This window comes from Tasmannia lanceolata, unplaced genomic scaffold (assembly GCF_043159265.1).
Source record: "Tasmannia lanceolata isolate RefF3 unplaced genomic scaffold, GAP_Taslan_0.1 ptg000023l, whole genome shotgun sequence".
NCBI lineage: Eukaryota > Viridiplantae > Streptophyta > Magnoliopsida > Canellales > Winteraceae > Tasmannia > Tasmannia lanceolata.
Genome location: NW_027518700.1, coordinates 10,239,804 through 10,259,759, shown reverse-complemented (window position 1 = coordinate 10,259,759; position 19,956 = coordinate 10,239,804). Strand labels below are relative to the sequence as shown.

General features: G+C 38.9%; 1 long non-coding RNA gene and 1 pseudogene across 1 annotated transcript; one reads left to right on the top strand and one right to left on the bottom strand.

Annotated features, from left to right (window-relative positions):
• Positions 1–451: 451 nt before the first annotated feature.
• On the top strand, positions 452–1,236 carry LOC143856087 (uncharacterized). The gene is made up of 3 exons (XR_013238098.1): positions 452–843; positions 939–1,001; positions 1,105–1,236. It is a non-coding gene; the product is annotated as an uncharacterized LOC143856087 (long non-coding RNA).
• A 14,379-nt stretch (positions 1,237–15,615) lies between these two features.
• LOC143855755 (AAA-ATPase At3g50940 pseudogene) lies at positions 15,616–18,036 on the bottom strand (annotated as a pseudogene).
• Positions 18,037–19,956: the final 1,920 nt, after the last annotated feature.

Here is a 19,956-nt window from a genome sequence, read left to right as displayed (position 1 = left end):
TTCAATGGGTGCCTTTGTTATCAATGGGTGCCTTTGTTAAAAGCATAAAGGAGGGGAGGGGGGGGGGGGGGGGCGTAGGATTGAAATTATATGAGTTGAAAAAATGAGCCCTTTAGGATCATCCTAACCTTGCCATTTTTGGAGGGAAAAAATGGTCAGAAACAGTGTCTGTCCATTTTCCCCACCACCTTTGATTGGGTTAGGATGATCTTATATGGCTGATTTTTGGTACACACCCTATCCATGGAAGGGCCTTTCAAATGAATGCTTTGGATCACCCCAAAAATGTGGGCCACATGAGTTTTTGAAGCAGCTGCTCAGATAAGCTATCTGAGCAGCTGTGTAGGAACACTACTCTCTCTCTCTCTCTCTCTCTCTCTCTCTCTCTATATATATATATATATATATATATATATATATATATATATATATATATATAGGGTACAGTGACTATGAGCGGTCGCTCATATAAGGTTAAATGCGCAGCAGCTTCAGAGCCGTCGATCTCAAACGATCCTGGCCATTCCCTGCCCTTTTAAGAATGTAAAGAAAAAAAGAGTCGAATCTCTCTCTCTCTCTGTTTCTCGACAGACGCAGCAAAATCCCTTCTCCCCTTCCTTCTCGCCTGTTAAAATCCACCCAAAAAAAGTTACGATCGTCTCTCTTTCTCGCTCGAAAAAACCGATCGTCTAGGGTTTCAGATCTTTCAAAAAAGAGCCGATTGTCTCTCTTTCTCGCTCGAAAAAACCCAAATCCCTCTTTTCCTTGTTGCTGTGAAATCCCTCATCTCCGCCGGTTTTCCTCCTCCAACGAAGAAGCAGACGCCCGCCGTTCTCCTCCCAGGTTAGTTTGTAATTTCATTTTTTGTTTTTTTCCCTTTTTCTCCTCCCAGGTTATATATATAATTTCATTTTTTGTTTTTTCCCCCTCCAACGAAGAAATCTGCCATCTCCACACGGTGTTTTCTCCTCCAACGAACCAGACGTCATTCTCCTCCCCAGGTAAGTTCTATTTTTCATGTTTTGTCTTTTTTTCCCTTTTCTAGGGTTTTAGTTAGGCTTTTTTGGTTTCTTGGGTTTTAACTGTTAGTGTTTTTCTTTCTAGGTTTCTCCTCCAACGAACCAGACGGCATTCTCCTCCCTAGGTAAGTTCTATATTTCATTTTCTGTCATTTTTTCCCTTTTTCTAGGGTTTCAGTTAGGCTTTTTTTGGTTTCTTGGGATTTAAGGGTGATGTATTTGGGGAAAATCGTGAATCATTGATGTTTTTAGAGTATTTTTGTTTCTCCATCAAAAATCATAATTTTGTTTTAGTGAGAATGTGGAGAGATTAAAGCTTTAGTCAGAGAGGAAACCTATTGGGGTTTTAGAAAATATCCAACTCCATTTTGAAAAAAAAGTTTGGGTCCTTGGAGACCAGCACATTTTATTACTGAAATTCGTAGAGGGCGTGAGATCTCTTTCTTCTGCAAGGTGTCGGCAGAGAAGTTCTACAGAATACAGATGGGGGCAATCTATATTCATTTATAATTTTTTACTTTTCCCTTGTAATTGCTTTAAAAAAAGAAGACGGAATGTCACTCCTGCTCGTTAATGTCACATTGATAGGGTCATCAAGTTGAATGTCCTAATCCACTAATACTGCATCACATAGAGAAAGATTTTGCTATTGTAGGAAATGTGGCTGGCATTGCCATCCATAACACTAGGCACTTCCACCCATGTTCTTATTTGAGGAGGAATTGAGGAAATAACTCCCTAAAAAGTTTATTATATTACACATACCATATTTATATTTCAGAACACTTGCTTAGTTGTATGATCAGATGCATATTATCTTTTTAACAACACAGTATTTTTTTGAAACCTTATTGTTTGGCCAATTGCTCATCTGATATACTGCAATGATTTTATTTTGCAGAGGATATGAAGCTCTGTTCTGTATTCTAATTAGAGCAGTAGAGTAAATGGAGCAGACAAGTATTTAGGATTAAGTTATTCGGTTCCAATGAAATAACAATATTGGTCATCCCTTCTTCCTTATTCTTTTTAGAGTTATGGAGGGTGGTTCTGTTTAGAGTTGTGGAGGGTGGTCACAAATAATTTCTCCCTGAAAGTATAATGAGAGGCCGAGCATTTTCTTAGACCTTTTACCATATTTTTCTCATGAAGAATTGTTGTTCATCAATGACTTGGATTTTTTTTACCGCCTAGTTTTTTGTATGATGCCCGTGTAGTCAAATGAAGAATGGCATTGACATACTTACTATGCTGTATTTGCATGGAACAGAACACCATGGGCAATTTTATTTTTATGAACAGACTCAGGTCCTGTTCGTTTTGGATTTTTAGGACCGATTGTGAGTTCAATACTGATTATTGGACCCAAAATCAAAATGCAAGGGATTGTATTTGATGTTATTTGTAGTTCATGTTATATTTCCATTGGTTTTATGCAGATTCAGAGAGACTCAATTTATGGCATCCTCTCGCAATAGTAGTTCTAGCAGACGTGGTATCCGAATTGCTACAAGAAATTGTAAATGTGAGAAGAAAGCTTCTATCCAAATAACGCAGACGGATGTGAATGGCAATAGAGGCCGCCTGTTTTACGTTGGTGCCTTCTTCTGTGTAAGTTAGCAGTGAATAATTCTAATTTTTACTAGTATGTGAAGTTTCAAATTCCTAACTCTTATACAACACGTAGGAAGGAAGTACAAAGAAGTGCAATTATTTCCGTCGGTGCAAAAAAGATATGGATGACAATGAAGTTGGTTCGAATAGGGATGATATAGCCGAATTGAAGATTGAAATATCTGAATTGAAGAATGACATGGGCACATTGGTAAATTTATTATACGAATTGAAGGTGCAATCAGGCAAACGCTTCGACGGATTGAAGGTGCATGCAAATGAATTGAAGGTGCATGGAGGCAAACGCTTCCAAGTTTTTGAGAACCAACTACAATGGATTAAAGTTGCAGTTGTTGGGTTGTTTATCTTGATCCTTTTTGTGTCTCTGTTACTTAATGATCTAGGGCAGTGTTGTTTAGTTGGAGGTGTGGGGTTGTTTATCTTGTTTTTTTTTGTGTCTATCCGGTACTAAGTGATCTAGGGTACTATTGTTTAGATGCCCTTTTTAGAATGTAGGATGCTTAACTTAGCCTGTTTAACTTGCTTTTCCTGAAATTGGTACTTGTATGTACTTGTTTGTACAAACTGAATATAGATGACGAAGCGAAAGGAAACACGGGGAAATTATTGTTGAAATTGGTACTTGTATGTACTTGTTTCCACCATACAAGGGCATTATTGTTGTAAGGCCTTATACCATATAATTTGTCCAAAAACACAAATCATCTTATTCTTTCTTTCCTATATAATTGATCTGTACTATTGATTTCAAAACCTACCAAAAAAAAAAAGAAAACAAAAACAAATGTGTTAAGATATTTGTGATTGCTTTTTTAAACATGAACGTTCCTATATTATAGTTTTATGATTATGACTATTAAGATCACTGCTTCTTCCTTCCTATTCCAGAAAAGTTACCAGAGGATAACTATCCCATGCCGGACAGCCCCACATAATTTTTTCTTTAATCATAACACAATGTATTCTCCTGTCATTTGCATCAATCTCGATTGTAGAAATTCAATCTATTTTAAAGCATTTTACACAACTCCTGCCCGTTTCTGCAATATTATCCAAAAAAAGTGCCAGCTCTGAACGATAGAAACCTACTCATATCTCATTGCAGCCAAAGGCGAGAGGCTACTTTTCTTTCACATTGTAGTTAACTTCTTTTTTAAGTGGGCATAAAATTTGTTTACCCCCATTTTAAGACACAGCTAAGAAAACATTTTCAAAGTTTTTGTGGTAGATTAAACAAGGTAAATGATATTTTGCCATTTGAATCCTTAGATTCTTAGATCATTTTCAAAGTTTTTGTGGCTGATTAAATACAGTAAATGATATTTTGCCATTTGAATCTTTTGATTTGATTCCACACAGTAAATATGGATTCATATTCGAGGAATTAAAATTAGCTTCTGAGATCCATTTTGATTTGATTGGATCTTGAGGATCTGTTTAGATCATCCATTCAACAGGGCCCTGGCACATTCCATACCAACATGGCACATGTAAATTTGATAGCTTATTTAAGAACTTAGACGAGCCCTAATGCAATTAAGAAACTATAAAATGTCATTGTAAAATTGCTTAAGAATATTAAAAACCTTGCTTGATCCACCACTGGAAGAATGATAAACAGGCTCAACACTGTTCCACTATCAACATCTGTGTCTATAAAGGAACAAACGACAAAAAATATAAATAGAAGACAAAGTATTCCTTGATCCCCCCATTACAGAAAGAAATTGCACCCTGTAGCAATTATACCCATGCCATCAACCTGTGTCCAAGTATTCGAGACGACTGTTGATGAACATTCAGAGGTTAATATTGAGACATTTCAAAACTTAAAATTTGCTCATTACAGTTAATCTTATACGAAAGCAATCAAGGGGCAGCTTATTAAGAGCACTTTTGTACACTCACCCAAGTGCCTTTCAGTTCAAAACCTGAAAAGAAAGAAAAATAGTGAGAAAAAGGTCAGTAGTAAATGGAAATGCATAAAGCTAAGTGCTAAACTATCAGTGCAGAAATGTTTTCAGAGAAAGAAAGCAACAGAATTATTCTATTATACATAAGGTATTGAAGCAATAAATAATTATTCTACTATCGAAAGAAGCTACCACATACCTACACGAATCTGCAAAATCACGAAGCAATATCCGCGTGCATTGACTCTTCATGTTCGTCATCCTCTTGCCCATCCCTTAAAGTCATCTATTTCGAAGCAAGAAAAATGAAAAAATTACAACATTGATAAAGACAATTAGTAAGAATAAGAAATTGAAGAGGTTGACATAAGAAATCCAAACCTTCTGTTTCTTTTTATTTTCTTGTCCACATGTTGTCATGTAATGGCTAATTTCTCCACATTTCTTACACCTTCGTATCTGCTTTGGTTGGGATTGGGACTTTTTTATCGGGGATTTGAACCGGGAAGCAACCTTTGGACGACCCTGGGTTCTTACAGGTTGGGGGTCGCGAATAGAAATCTCAACTCCTTGGCTAACAAAGTTGGTTACTACTTAGCTCCCACTGTTTGCCAAATCAACTTGCTTGTCTCTCATCTCCTTCTCAGAGTCCAACAACCAAGCATCAAGGGTTTCATTCACCTTCTTAAAAAGAGTGTTATTATCTTTAAACCTATCTAGAAGTGTTTGAAATTTTGTTATTAGGCACCATCTGTGAAGTGGAGATATGTCATTATTATCCAACTCTCTCATAAACACTCCACTATCCACATGATATCTAACCCCAGTTGTCCATCTATTTAAGATATATTGTTGGGGAATGCTCATCAATTGCTTCTTGGACATAATGCGGAGTATGTGTTTGCATAAAATTCCTTTTGTCTCGAACATCGCGCACTCACATGTTGCCTTTACCCCTTCAGATTCATCGTACACAACCTTGCACCATTTTCACTTCTCATCAACACTTAATCCAACTTTGTATACTGCCACGACGCCACTCTTTTCCACCTTCTCATGATAACAGTCAATACTATCCTTAAATTCTGCCTGAAATATGTCAAACATTGTCTTCGTATAAGACTTACTAGCTTCTTCTTCCAATTTGCTCCTTGAAACAAGTACATGCTTCGTAGTTTTAGACTTGAAATCTTCTTGGGACTCCACTTTACGGCGTTCAATAAGTGCCCTATCATATTGCTCTACGAATTCTTTTAAGCTTGTCTTCTGATTTACATATCCATCAAAGAAAGAATTGATGCTTTCACTGCACGCACTGGATGTCATGCCAGCAGTGAATGTGTCCCTAAAATATGCTGCCACCCAGTGGGTCCGTACATCCCACATTTTTGCTAACCATCCGTTTTCCTCAATATGATATTTCTGAATCAAATTTTCCCATGCTACGTCACAGTCTTCCTTTTATCTCGTGTAAAACCATTTCTTGTAATCCTTGGAAAATTCACTAGTGGGATCTCGTATTAATGGAACATGCTCAAGTAGATGCTTACTGATGTGCTAAGAACAAAATCTGTGATGCGTATTTGGAAAAACGGTTCTGATAGCATTTCGCATCGCCCCATCCATATCTGTGATGATACAACCAGGAGCTCTCCCGAACATGCAGTCCAACCACTGCTCAAATAGCCATGTAAATGTCTCTTCTGTTTCGTCTGCTATTAGCGCACATCCAAATAAGGTGCTCTGCCTGTGGTGATTTACTCCAGTAAATGGTGCAAAAGGCATTCTAAACTTGTTCGTCCTATACGTTACATCAAACACAATGACATCACTAAAGGTTAGATATGCATCTCTAGCTCGTGAATCGGCCCAAAACATTGATCGCAAGTTACCATTAATATCCAACTCCATTTTGAAAAAAAAGTTTGGGTCCTCTGATTGTTTCGCTTGGAATTTCTGTGCTATCAAAACGCCTTCTTGCCCCATATTATTCACCCTCTGATTTCTCAAATGGCAAACCACCTGATTTGTCGTTATAGAACTACCTGATCCTTTATATGAAACATTAATGGCCTTCGCAATATTAGCAGGATGGATTGAGGTTGTACTCAGGTCGTCCATCAAATTCTTAACTACCTGAGTCTTGATAAATTTGTTATGCGAATGATGCATTTGTGTTTTCAGTGGAGAAGTAAGCTCATGACAATGTACATCTTCAACAGCTTTAACTTTCCACTTCCCATCAATTAATGAGATATCCATTTTCGCTTTACAACCCTCCCTGACAGTCCGACGTGGCTTCACAACTCTATCAACCACCACATTTTTAGCTTTACTACTTTTGAACCCTGCTCTATCACAAACAAATCTCTTAAATATCACTTTCTATGTTATCTTCGACTTATAAGTTGATGATTTCCGTACTCCAAAACCGGTGGCCAACCCATATATATTATAAAACTCGTATGCATCATTTTCACTATCAAATATCTGATCCAAAAAGGGTTTCTTACCCAGATTCCTCTCACCACCATCATCAATATCAACAAATTCTACACCTCCCTCCTCATTTGGGTCTCCCTCTCATTTGGGTCTACCTCCTCATCAACAGATATATATCCCACCTCACTTTCATCATTTCCTAACATATCGCCAACCATAATCAGTCAATTAGCGTCAATATCATCAATTGATAAACCAAAATCTATACAGTAGTCTCTATCATCCATTAACTCGAGTACACTTCTTCAATCCCTTCACTTCAAGACAATCAAATAAAACAAAAAACATGTAAGCCAAATCAATGTCAATTACATAATAATAAACCAAAGCATAAACATAAGCACAAATCTATAGAAATGCTTGGTCTATCCAAATCACCAAATAACCAACAGGAACAGTAGAAAAACCCATGAACTCCAAATCTTTTTAAATACAAAAAATCTCCACATCCAGATACATTACTCTATCATGGCATCGACATCCAAGTCACCAACAAAAGCCATTAAAACACAAAAAACCCCTCCAAATAAGTTAAAAACCCAACCAAAAATATGTTAAAATGAAGCGGATATTTTCCCGGACCATGAAAAAACAGATACACCAGTTATTTTTCTAGAGGAATCTACACAAACTTGGAACTAAATTTGATGAAATTGCAATAACAATGAGTTAGAGGCAAAAATCATAAAGAAAACAGGGAAATAAAACTACAAATAGCATACTAAAAAAAATCAACAGCAAATACCTTCAAAACAGAATTTGATCTACCTCAAAGGCTCTAAAAAAATCGAAAATATTTTCAAATGGTGCATTACAGTTGAAAATCAAACTGTAGAAAATCAAGGGGACAAATAACTCAAGAGAAGAGAGGACCGAAAACACCATCACAAAAGAGGGTAGAAAGCAAAAAACCCAAGCTATAAACGCTATAAACATAAACACTAACACTAGAAGAGGGTAGAAAGCAAAAAACCCACACTGAAACCCTAGAAAAGGGGGAAAAAGAAAAAAAGTGAAATGTAGAACTTACCTGGGGAGGAGAACGGCGTCTGGTCCGTTGGAGGAGAAACCTAGAAAGAAAAACCCAAACTCCTAAAACCCTAGAAAGCAAAAATGTAAATCTGAAACCCTAGAAAAGGGAAAAAAAACAAAAAATAAAATTACAACTAACCTGGGAGGAGAACACCGAGCTTCTGCGGAGATGGCAGATTTCTTCGTTGGAGGGGAAAAAAACAAAAAATGAAATTATATATATAACCTTGGAGGAGAAAAAGGGAAAAAAATAAAAAATGAAATTACAAACTAACCTGGGAGGAGAACGGCGGGTGTCTGCTTCTTCGTTGGAGGAGGAAAACCGGCGGAGATGAGGGATTTCACGGCAACAAGGAAAAGAGGGGTTTGGGTTTTTTCGAGCGAGAAAGAGAGACGATCGGCTCTTTTTTTGTAAAAGATCTAAAACCCTAGACGATCGGTTTTTTCGAGCGAGAAAGAGAGACGATCGTAACTTTTTTTGGGTGGATTTTAACAGGCGAGAAGGAAGGGGAGAAGGGATTTTGCTGCGTCTGTCGAGAGAGAGAGAGAGAGAGAGAGAGAGAGAGAGAGAGAGAGAGAGAGAGAGATTCGACTCTTTTTTTCTTTACATTCTTAAAAGGGCAGGGAATGGCCAGGATCGTTTGAGATCGACGGCTCTGAAGCTGCTGCGCATTTAACCTTATATGAGCGACCGCTCATAGTCACTTTATATATATATATATATATATATATATATACATATCAAGGTTGCATCCGTTTGGAAAATGAAAAGAGAGGCTGGAATGTGAAAAGACATATCAATTCTAAAAGGAACTGTGGGTTAGAAACCATTTATATAGACTAAAATATATGAATGGTGAATGAAATAAATTGGGAAACAAAGGGACTCGGCATTAGAAAGAAAGCGTGCGGACGGGTCGGGTTTAGAAATAAATCCAACAATAACCATTTATATGGAAGGGCGTTTCGATTTTAAGAGAGAGAGAGAGAGAGAGAGAGAGAGAGAGAGAGAGAGAGAGAGAGAGAGAGAGAGAGAGAGAGAGAGAGAGAGAGAGAGAGAAAGTAAATACTACATAGCGATTTAAATGGAAATACCAAATGGTGATTTCAAGGTATGACCAAAGCGTAACGTCTCAGTAGGAAATTTGGAGGAAAAAATGAATTTTGACTTATAGAATTGCATTGCCACGTCATAATTTATATGGCGAGATATAGGTACCTAATTTTTTTTCTCGTCTTGGGAGAGATAATATAGGAAACAAACGAAAGCTTTTTTTTCCGTCTTAGGGAATTAGGGTGCCACGCTGGATAGAATGCAGGATGGGGGAGATGTCCACGTGGGCGTGAACAGTGAAACCTCCATCCAGCTATATTATAATAGATATAGGATGACATAACTTTTAACCCCTATGCTTCTCTAGGGCACCCCTTCCCATTAAGTACAGACCAATTAACCCCCCAGTTTTTACCCCTAGGCACACCCTCCAAAAAAAATAGAAACAAATCTACAAAAAAAGAAAAAAAAAAGAAAAATAGATTTCTGTTTCTCTCTCTAGTGTTTCTCCTCTCTCTCTATCGAGTTTCTCTCTCCTCATTCGGACCATTTATGCTCAAAATTGGCCCTCGACCTCAATACGAAAGTTGTTCGTGACAACTTTTAGAGTACCTCCAGCCTATTTTCAGCAGCGGACAGTAGTCTTCAACACCGTTTAAGGAGCCATCTCAGCCGTTGATCAGACCCCTTCTTCCGATCATCAGCTTTCACTCATCCGATTTGGGATCTGAGACAAGTGTTGTGTTCCTTTCGACATGACAAACAAATCAGACGGTTGATTTCAGTTTTCGACACCGATCCCAATGGCTCTACCCTATGTTCCATATTTTGAAGGATACGACGATAGTTATTTGAAAGGCCAGACTCACTATAGCTATTATGAGGATGCATGTCTACAGTGGATCTATGCTTTGGATGCATATTATATGTACTACAACTATAATGAACACGCACCCATCTACCGACTCAGAAAAACTGTAGGAGGACAAGCTCAGTCATATTGGAGATACTTGGAGGCGAAGCGCCGTCAATTAGGCAAACCACCATTTTGTGGATGGGAGGAGGTTCATGAGGAGTTTCTCTACGCTTATGTGAAAGTAGCTCTTTATCAGTACGAGCAGAGGGTAGTACACGAAGAGGCATTTCATCGTGAACAGGAAGTCATAGCCCGCCGTGAGAGAAAAGCTGCAGCCCATCCTGCACGAGAAGCCAAAATTGCAGCAACCACCATATATCAAGGGCGTCGCATGTGTGAGTCAGATTTGCCGCGTCTCTTCACTACTTCCCCCGTACCACTTGTTGATGATATTATTGAGGAATCAGATGCTAGTGTCAATGAGAGATCCTTATAGTTGAGTCCTTGATTGTGTCAGATATAGAGCCTGAGAGTCTAGTGATTGCTGAGGCCGATGTTGACGAGAATGACGATTCAGAAGTTTTTCCAGCACCGATTGCCGAGCATCTCGAGAGAGATTTTGACACTTCCACAGTAGAGGCAGATATTGTGGTAGAGCCTTATGAGATTGTTCCATTGACTGAGTCGACCGAGCACCATCCTGAGTCAGAGCTGAGTGACCTGACTGATAAGCATTCTCTAAGACGGATGATCTAGAGCATATGGTTGCGGATTGCACTATCTTTGAGCCGATTGATCAGATTGTTGAGATTTGTGTTGACACAGAGAAGCATCATGGAAGTGTTGTCTCCCGTGGATATTCCTGATGAGATACCAGCGGGTGTTGATCTTTTGGAGGATGGTCATAGCTCGATACTACCCACTGCTCTCATGCCGATCCAGGAGGAGTACATTGCCATCTTCTCAACTTATTTGATTGTCAAGAGAGGTTCGTTTCTTTATAGTTCTCCATGGATGATGTCTTCTATATCATTACGCTCGTGTTCCATACCACTTTCACGGACATCACGAGCATTGTACATCATTCCAGAGTTTTACGGCTTGCAACTCAAGCTGCTTGATTGGGTCGTCTACGTATTTGATCCAGGCGGATTAGAACTCGAGGGTGAGTTCTTTTCAAGCGGGGGAGAATGATGCAGATATTAGGATTTATTTCCGCATTATTTAGTTTCTAGTATTTTTATTTCTATGTTATTAGTTTCTAGGATTTTATTTTCTATGTTATTTTTAGGAATTCTTATTTTAGTAGGTTTCTATCTTTTAGGTTGTTTATGTGCCTATATATAGGCCTCTTTACAACTTATTTTGTAACTTGGATGATTAATACAATTGATTGAGAGCTTCTCCCCCAGATTTCTATTCTTCTCTCTATTCTTTTTCTACTTCTCCCTAATTTCCTCTCTTCTTCTGGTTATTTTCGTCTCTTCTTCAAGTTATTTTCATCTCTTCTCCTCTTTCGTCTATTTCTCTCCCCTCTCCTCAATTTATCTTCACGATGCTGCATCACAATGCTTAGCACAAGCCTGTTATAGGCAAATGAAAATTATGCCGAATATAGACCAGCAATTCTATTAAAATCTAGTCTAAAATTAATTCCAAAGTATATCTATTACCATCTATCTCAATCTCCATCAAAGCTAAAGAAAACAGCTCCAATAGCAATACCTGAGTAGCATTTATTTCTCAGCTCACTTTTGCAGAGAACAGCCATACAAAGCTCACTTTTTAGCAGATTTTGACTGATTCATTGAATTTATCTGAACTGGCTGTTCTCTCTTGCAAAAGTAAGCCGCGAAATGACTTTCCATGAAATTGCCTAGCAAATCCCTAATAATATAATACTTTAATGTCCCTAAATCAGAGCTTAAGACTGGATCCTCATTTAGACTTTGAATTAATGAGGTACTGTTTATATTCTTCACTGTATTTACATTGTCACTAAAAAAAGAATTTCAATTTTTTTTTTCAATATACATATGTTTCCACTCCAGATGCCCAAACTAAAAACTCCAAACACATTCCTTACATTGGAATCTTCGAAACATGCAGTTGTCTTCATCTTCTTTCCTCTATCTTACTCTTTGTTTCTGTTTTTACAAGACCTGTAATTCAAAATAGAAAGCTTCATTTCCTAAGACATGTTCAAAACTGTCTCATTCTGTCTTATGCCTTTTTTACAAGATAGAAGGTTTCACTTACTAAGACATGTTCAAAACCTTATTCCGAAAAACTGTCTCATGTCTTACTTCTGTTCTAGACTCTTCGACTTGAATGGATTGATCACAGGAAAAAAAAGGCATATATTACAAAAGAAGAGCAGCTTTCAGTTATGTTCTCTCAAGATTGGCGCATTTTATATCGAGACTTTCGGTTTAGAAAAGGCTCGTTTTGTAGGGGTTTCTATGCTTTCAACCTTGCACGTTAACATGGCGGTTGCTGACATTGGGGCCTTAGGCGACATGAATTGCTTGTAAGACATCTCTTGTCACAAACCCATCTGCTTCAAGTTTCACCTCCACTAGATCAATGACCCTCGACATCTCGTAGAGTTTCCAAGCTTGAAATAATGACGAAAACTGGATTTACAATTAATCTTGTAAGCAATTACAATAAGTCCTAATTAGTGTTTATATAACAACTTAAAGGGATAAACATAGCAACAAGTGATAACTGTTGGGGGTGGGGGTTCCACGCAAAAGCAAAGATCCCACATTGGAAACGAAAAAAGGATGTGGATGGGCTTATAAGGGCTTGGGCAAGCTCCGCTTAATGGCTAGCTTTTAAGGGTGAGTTCTACCCGGGTCCCAACAAGTGTCATCAGAGCCGGGGTGTGGTAACCCTTGTGTACCTCTGAGGACGGAAAAATCCCTCGGGGAAGATCTCATAGTTCCCACATTGCTCCCGCGTGGAGGGGTGAGATTGTCCACGTTGCTTCCGGGTGGAGGGTGAGATTGTTAGGGGTTCCATGCAAAAGCAAAGATCCCACATCAGAAAAGTGAAAAAGATGTGGATGGGCTTTGAAGTACCTGGGCAGCCTCCCCCTAACCTCTAGCTTTTAAGGGTGAGTTCTACCCCAGTCCCAACGCTTAACCAAGTCAATGATCTGTTATAAACAGGATAGGCAAATGAAATGCCAGATCATTGGAAAAGGAAGGAGTGGAGAAGAAATCCCTAATCGTCGGCAATTCGTTCCAAATTTAAAATTTCATGTTTAGTCAGGTGGTGGAGCACTGCAGTTGATGCTATTGGTCTTGTGTTTTGTTATTTGGTTCAATTTTATGAGCAGAATGCCTTCCGTTTAGGGTCACCTCTTCCCATTGTCCTTAGTGTTTTTTCAACTATTAATAAATGGCCCTGTAACTGTTAAAAAAGGGAATTTGGAGTATATTTGATTATCCTCCTGCTACTTCTATGGAACACGAAAAAAGTCACCAGTTCCTGAAATGGACGAGTTCCAAATAATTGTTGGCATTGCTTGAGGTTTACAGTATCTTCACAAGGATTCACACCTATAGATCATTCATAGAGATATCAAGGCAAGCAACATCCTACTTAATGAAAAATTCCCACAAAAAATAAGAGATTTCGGCTTGGCCTTCTTCTCTGAAGACCAAGCTATCTTAGCACCAATTTTGCTGGAACTACGTTAGTTGTTAACAAGTTTCTGTGGTTGTTAATGAGAATTCATATCTTTACATTTGTTTCTCATTCATTTATTCTAGTTATTAAGATAACAAAGCATTTTGGCTTGATATTTTGGGTTCTACCCTTGATTCCTCTAGTCCATCCTCTTGCATGATTCATAACGGTAGCTGAATCATCTGTTTCTATCCTTGTCAGTGTAATTATTGATAATTTATTTCAGGGGTTATACAGCTCCAATTTACGCCATCAAAGGAGAGTTATCTGAGAAGGCTGACCATTACAGCTTTCGGAGTTTTGGTGCTTGAGATTGTTAGTTGCAGGAAAAACACAGATCACACTTTAACAGTATAACCCCAGAACATCAATATCTACCCGAACATGTATACATTTAGCCCGCCCTTACTCCCTATATTTTCCCTACTTTTTTTTTGTTAGGTAAGCTGGGATTGACCTCCGGGCTCTAGGTTGAAGAACATAGCCTTGACCATTGAGCTAGAGGCTCCATCCCTATTTTTTCCTACTTGTCATTACAGTTCTAGACTGAAACTACAACGACCAAAATTGTGAGGCAGTTACTTTTGATTTCAGGCCTGGAAACTCTACAAGACATTGAGCGTAATTTATATAGTGGATCTGAAACTACAAGATGGATTTGTGGAAAGAAATATTTTACAGGCAATTCATGGGCCTCTATGCATAAATTCACCTCCAAGCGTAAGGCCCCCAATGCCTGAAATCGTCGCAAGGTTGAAAGTATAGGAACCCCAATGAAACCATCCTTTTTAAACCAAAAGTCTCGATATAAAATACACTAATCTTGGGTGAACACAACTGAAAGCTTCTCCTCTTTTGTGCCAAGCGACTCCCCTTCCTTTCCACAACCCGCCAAATCATCGCCACCCTTGTGTTGTTTACCTAATGCCTTTTTTTCAGTGATCAATCTATCCAAAGTCTAGGGTCTAGAACAGTAAGCCATGAGACAGTTCTGAACATGTCATAGGAAGTAAAATATTATATTTTGAATTGGAGGTCTGGTGAAAACAGGAAGAGAGTAAGATACAGGAAAGAATATAAAGCTAACTACATATAGTCTAAAACAGAAGTCAGACATGAGACAGTTTTGTGGTGTAAGGTTTTGAACATGTCTTAGAAAGTATAACCTTCTATTTTGAAAATAACTGACCTGTTTTGGGCGATTTTCATTCTCCTGTTTGAGTCCATTTTGTCCACTCACAAAGGGAGAATGAGAACCCCTGCTGAACTAACCCCAAACAATTTAAAATAATTGACCAGAGGTCGTAAAAGGGCAAAAATAAGACCTCCAGTTGAACTAGAATTCGGCCATCAATAATTTAAAAAAAAAGAAAAGAATTCGGCCATCAATCCTCCAGACCCAAAAATTAAGAAGAAATAATGATTAAGACAACGGAGCAGAATGTTAGAATAACAATTTCATAATAATAAAGAGATCAGGAAACAAGAGAGAATAATCTTATGTGATGAAAACAAAGTCCCCATATTTTTTTAATGAAGATAACAATTTTATTAAATAATAATGGACCACAGGTGCACTTAGTGGGTTAGGACTGCCCCATATAAAATGATTAGCTAGAAGCTCCTAATTTGGCTAAGCGATCAGCCAAACGAAGTTCCTATATAAAACCAACATCACCTACATAACCAAACCTACATACACTAGCAGCGAATCTAGCCGTTGTCATCACCTAAATAAACAAACCTACATACACTAACAACGAATGAAGCTGTTGTTCGCCGAGTGGTGCACCCTCGGATGGGCCAGCCACCTGTATTTCAAGCCCCGAAGTAAAATACTTGGATGGTTTTTCTACTCACTCTAAATTGGAAAAGAACTTCAAGTTATGAACTTATGATCAACTTTCAACTATTTTCCACTTCTTCTTTGGCCTCCTTTTTCAATTTCTCATCTTGGGTCATTCTTTCTGTGTCTTCAATTTCCTCCTTGGGTTCGGCAGCAGAGGCCAGTCTTTTCTTCAACTCCTCCACCAAATTTCTCATCCCAAGTCTTTTCTTCAACTCCTCCACCAAATTTCTCATCCCAAGATCCACGTCATCATTACAGCTCATAAAAACCTCTGCCACATCACCAGGAGTCATCTTCACCAAAGGCAAAAACCCCTCCACCTCCTCTTCAAGTTTGTGTTCTTCTATGTAGAGATAGTTCTTCATTAGTACCTTGAACGCCTTGAATTCACAGTATGAAAGATTGATGTGCTTGTCCATCCGTCCAGGTCTAAGCAATGCCGGGTCAAGCTTCTCTATGTGATTGGTTGTGAAAATTATCACCCTCTCTCCCCCACAAGAAGACAACAACCCATCCACAAAATTAAGCACCCCAGAAAGACTAACAGTGCTAAATGTCGAAGCCCCACCATTGCTATCCCTTTCTTCTTCTTCTCCTCGTTCTCTTCCCCTTCCCTTTCCTTCTTCATCCTCATCATCTGCTTCTTTCTATCAGAGAGATCTAGCGTGCAGTCTATGTCTTCAACCACAATCACAGACTTGCTCGAAGTCGTGATCAGAAGCTTCCTTAGCTGAGAATTGCTCGTTACCTGTTGAAGTATAAATGATTAAACAACACTAACTCTAACTGCTTAAGCTTCTGAAGTGATTGGTTGCTTCACATGGTATCAGAGCTATTGCATCACTACAGCTCTTAAGTTCAAAACATAACAACTCCTTGATATTAAAAATCCACAAGTATATCCAACCCAAAAGAGTGGCTACATTTGCCACATGTTCGGCCAACCTGAAAAAAGAGGGCCCACACATGTGACTACGGAGTGTTGAAGTATAAATGATTAAATAAAACCAACTCTAACAGCTTAAGGGCCTGTTCTGTTAAGATTAAAATAACCCATTGTGAGTGTTAAACTGATTTTTGGACTCAAATGTAAGGCCTTGTTCATTTCAGATTGTGTTTAATTTGGAGCCAATAATCGGTTGGGGCCCCTCACCATCGGTTGTGACAATTGAAACAAACAGCGCCTAAACATAATTTTGGGCCAATATTCTGTAGGGGCCCCTCACCATCGGTTGTCACAATCGAACAGGGCCTAAACGTAATTTTGAGTCCAATAATCGGTATGGCACTCACAATCGGTTGTCATAATCTTAAGTCCATGTTCGTTTGAGATTGTGACTAATGACTGTAAGCAGCCAACTGATTATTGGAGTGAGATTGTGACCAGCAACGGTAAGCACCCGACTGATTATTGGAGTCAAAATTACATTAATTTTGACACCAATAATCAGCCGGGGGCACACAATCTGTTGTCAGTCTCAAACAAACAGCCTAAACAGGGCCTAATCTATTTGGAATAATTGGTTGTTTCACATTACCGCAGTTAATTCCAGGTCATAGATATCAAATTCCAGGAAATTCGCAATGGCAGCAATCAAGCTAGTCTTTCCAGTACCAGGTGGTCCATAAAGTAGATAACCCCTCTTCCAAGCCCTCCCAACTCTACTATAAAACTCCCTCCTATTCACGAATTTCACTAAATCACCCTTAATCTCTTCTTCCAGTACTTTGCTCAATGGCCACCGTATCAAAAGTCGAGGGGTGCGAAAAGGGTACCGAAGACCAGAGACACCCATTATCTTCTGCGGAGCGGTTCGTGCAGAGCCTCCTCTCTCTGTTCTTGAACTTTATCTTGTCCGCTTCTTCTATAACATGAGGAAGATAGAGGGAGTGTACTTTGTCTATGCATTTTTTGTGGAATGTGAGTTGGAAATGACGTGATTCGTGAGAGCGAATATAACCATAATTATTGGTTTTTTTCTCTATAGTGTGGAGAGACCATTTGAGTTTGAAGCCATGAAAGTGTCTTCTACTTTTTGGTTAGTGTCCATAGTGAAGGTGAGGTTTTTGGAGTTTTTGGGTTTGGAGAGTCTGAGGATTTTGGCTGAAGAGAAGCATTGGGAGCTTAAGTAGGTTTGGATGGAATCAAAGAGCTCATTGTTGTAAGAAGAGTCGAATTCTTCTATGATTATGGATATGTTGGATTGGACTGAGGCAAAGAGCTTTAAAAAGAAACGTTTTAGAGCCTTGTCGACTTGTGGTGGGAGAAATTCTAGAATTGCAGTTCGGATAAACATGATGGTTGCGAGTAGAGAGCCTATGGATTTCCAGTCCAAGAACTCCATGTTTTTCTCTTCTTTTTTTTTTTTTTTTCTGTGAGGCCCTGTTCACTTCTTTCCCCCGGAAAGGAAAGGAAATGATTTCATTTTCCTTTCCTTTCCCGGTGACATGGCAGAAGGGAAAGGAATGAAGAGGAAAAGGCTTCGTTTTCCATGGAAAGCCTCTTTCCGATATATTTAATCGGAAAGCAAATCTCAAGTAACAGGGAAAAAGTCAATTTCCATGTCATTTTTAGCCTTTAAATAAGAAATTCCACATCTGATAATAGTTTTCCCTGAAAAAGAAGTGAACACAGAAATTTTGTCTTGTCAAGGTCTTGTCAGGGAAAAAAAAGGCTGTTTTCCAGGGAAAATAGCACCAGGGAAAAGAAGTGAACAGAGCCTGAGTGAGAGATAAGAAAAGTGAGCTTTTATCAGAGAGAGAGAGAGAGAGAGAGAGAGAGAGAGAGAGAGATTGGGTTTTTATGGGAGACAGGGAAGGGGAATTTCATGTTAGTCATGGTGTTTATGTTGTTTTGATTGGGGAGTAGGAGACATTTAAATGATGAAAATACCCCCAAATAGACTATCTATTTGCCCAAGTTTGGATTGTAAGAAAAACATCTGAAGATACCCCCAAATAGACTTTCTATTATCATTTATTGACTGCTCCTCTAAGTTAACAATTGAATAGGGTTGGTTCATGTAGTCTCTTTTCATGTGCATTTAGGAACTCATGAAGATATTTTCCTTTCTAAACTTTTCCATGAAACTCTTGCATCCAAACAAATGTATTCGAGGTAAGGGTATAGTTGGATTTTGGTATGTATTTCTGGTAACAGTCACGTGCTTTGCTAAAGTGCGCACTATGCTTCTTTGGCACTACTAATCCGTGCCTTGGGTGTGGTATGCGCCTTGGTTCACATTGGATGCGTGAAATATAGGAGTATATGGCAACCAAAGAATGATAGGAAGTAAGAAATGTGGCGGTTTTTTTTTTTTTTACTACTTTTTGGTTCGACCAAACGGGATCTTAGGGGAAACTACATGAGATCTTCCATGCATAATCGGGACTGTTGATAATGCTGCCATCTGTTATGACCAGGGTCTCATGCCAAATATGCATCTCATTCTTAAGATAATGGCATTTGTTGGGTGCAAAATCAGGCATCAACCACGTGCTGACAAAACAGGATCTTCGGCGGATATCCAAGCTCTTCCAATCATGAATGATTCATCATGAGACCATTTAAAATAGGAATAATCCCTAAATGATGAAAAGTATACAAGGCTCGGGAACGAATTCACCACAGTATGGCTGACACTTCCCATTGTACTGTTCGTGGGCGTTCATAGTGACTGAGGGGGTCGAAGACAACATCTCCAGCCTACACGGCACTAGGAAGTCACGCACCCCCAAGCCGCCCAATCAACACTGCCATAAAGTCCTAGGGACAATGCAGCGGCAGTGCCAATCATGCCTTTGTCATGCAATGTCGGTGCCAATCAACACCTGGGCAGCCCCGCAGCGTCGGTATATGTACTAAAGTCAGTGATTGCCCTGGTGCCACGTGATGTAGGGTAGATATCCCAGGAGTGTGTTACTCTTGTGTGCGGGAGTAGAATTATGCCACCAAATGGTATAACTAATGAGGTACAAAGCTCAAAATTGTTGTCCTCCGGTATTCGAAAGAACAACTGCTTTTTGGACTTAACAATGTACTGGAGCCTTAGTAAATGCAACATTCAACATAAAGTGTTCTTTGAACCAAATATACGTTGGATTTGTGATATGAAATCACTTGGATTAACTTCCTTAAGAAGGGGCATTCTTGGAATATGTTTTTATAAGTTAACTAAAGAGGGCGGCTTTTATCTTTAGTTGGTGTGACTTGTTTTCTTAAGTGAGGTTAAGAGCTTTTCTCTACAAGAAAAGGGGTTTTCTCTGTCCAAAGTGTTAGAGTAGGTGCAGTATATTTCGCATATTAATCAATACCGATGCTTATTCCCCAGATACCGTCATTGCTTCTTCTCCGGGAAAAGAACTTCACGACCCGTGGGCCTTCTACCTCCACGCGG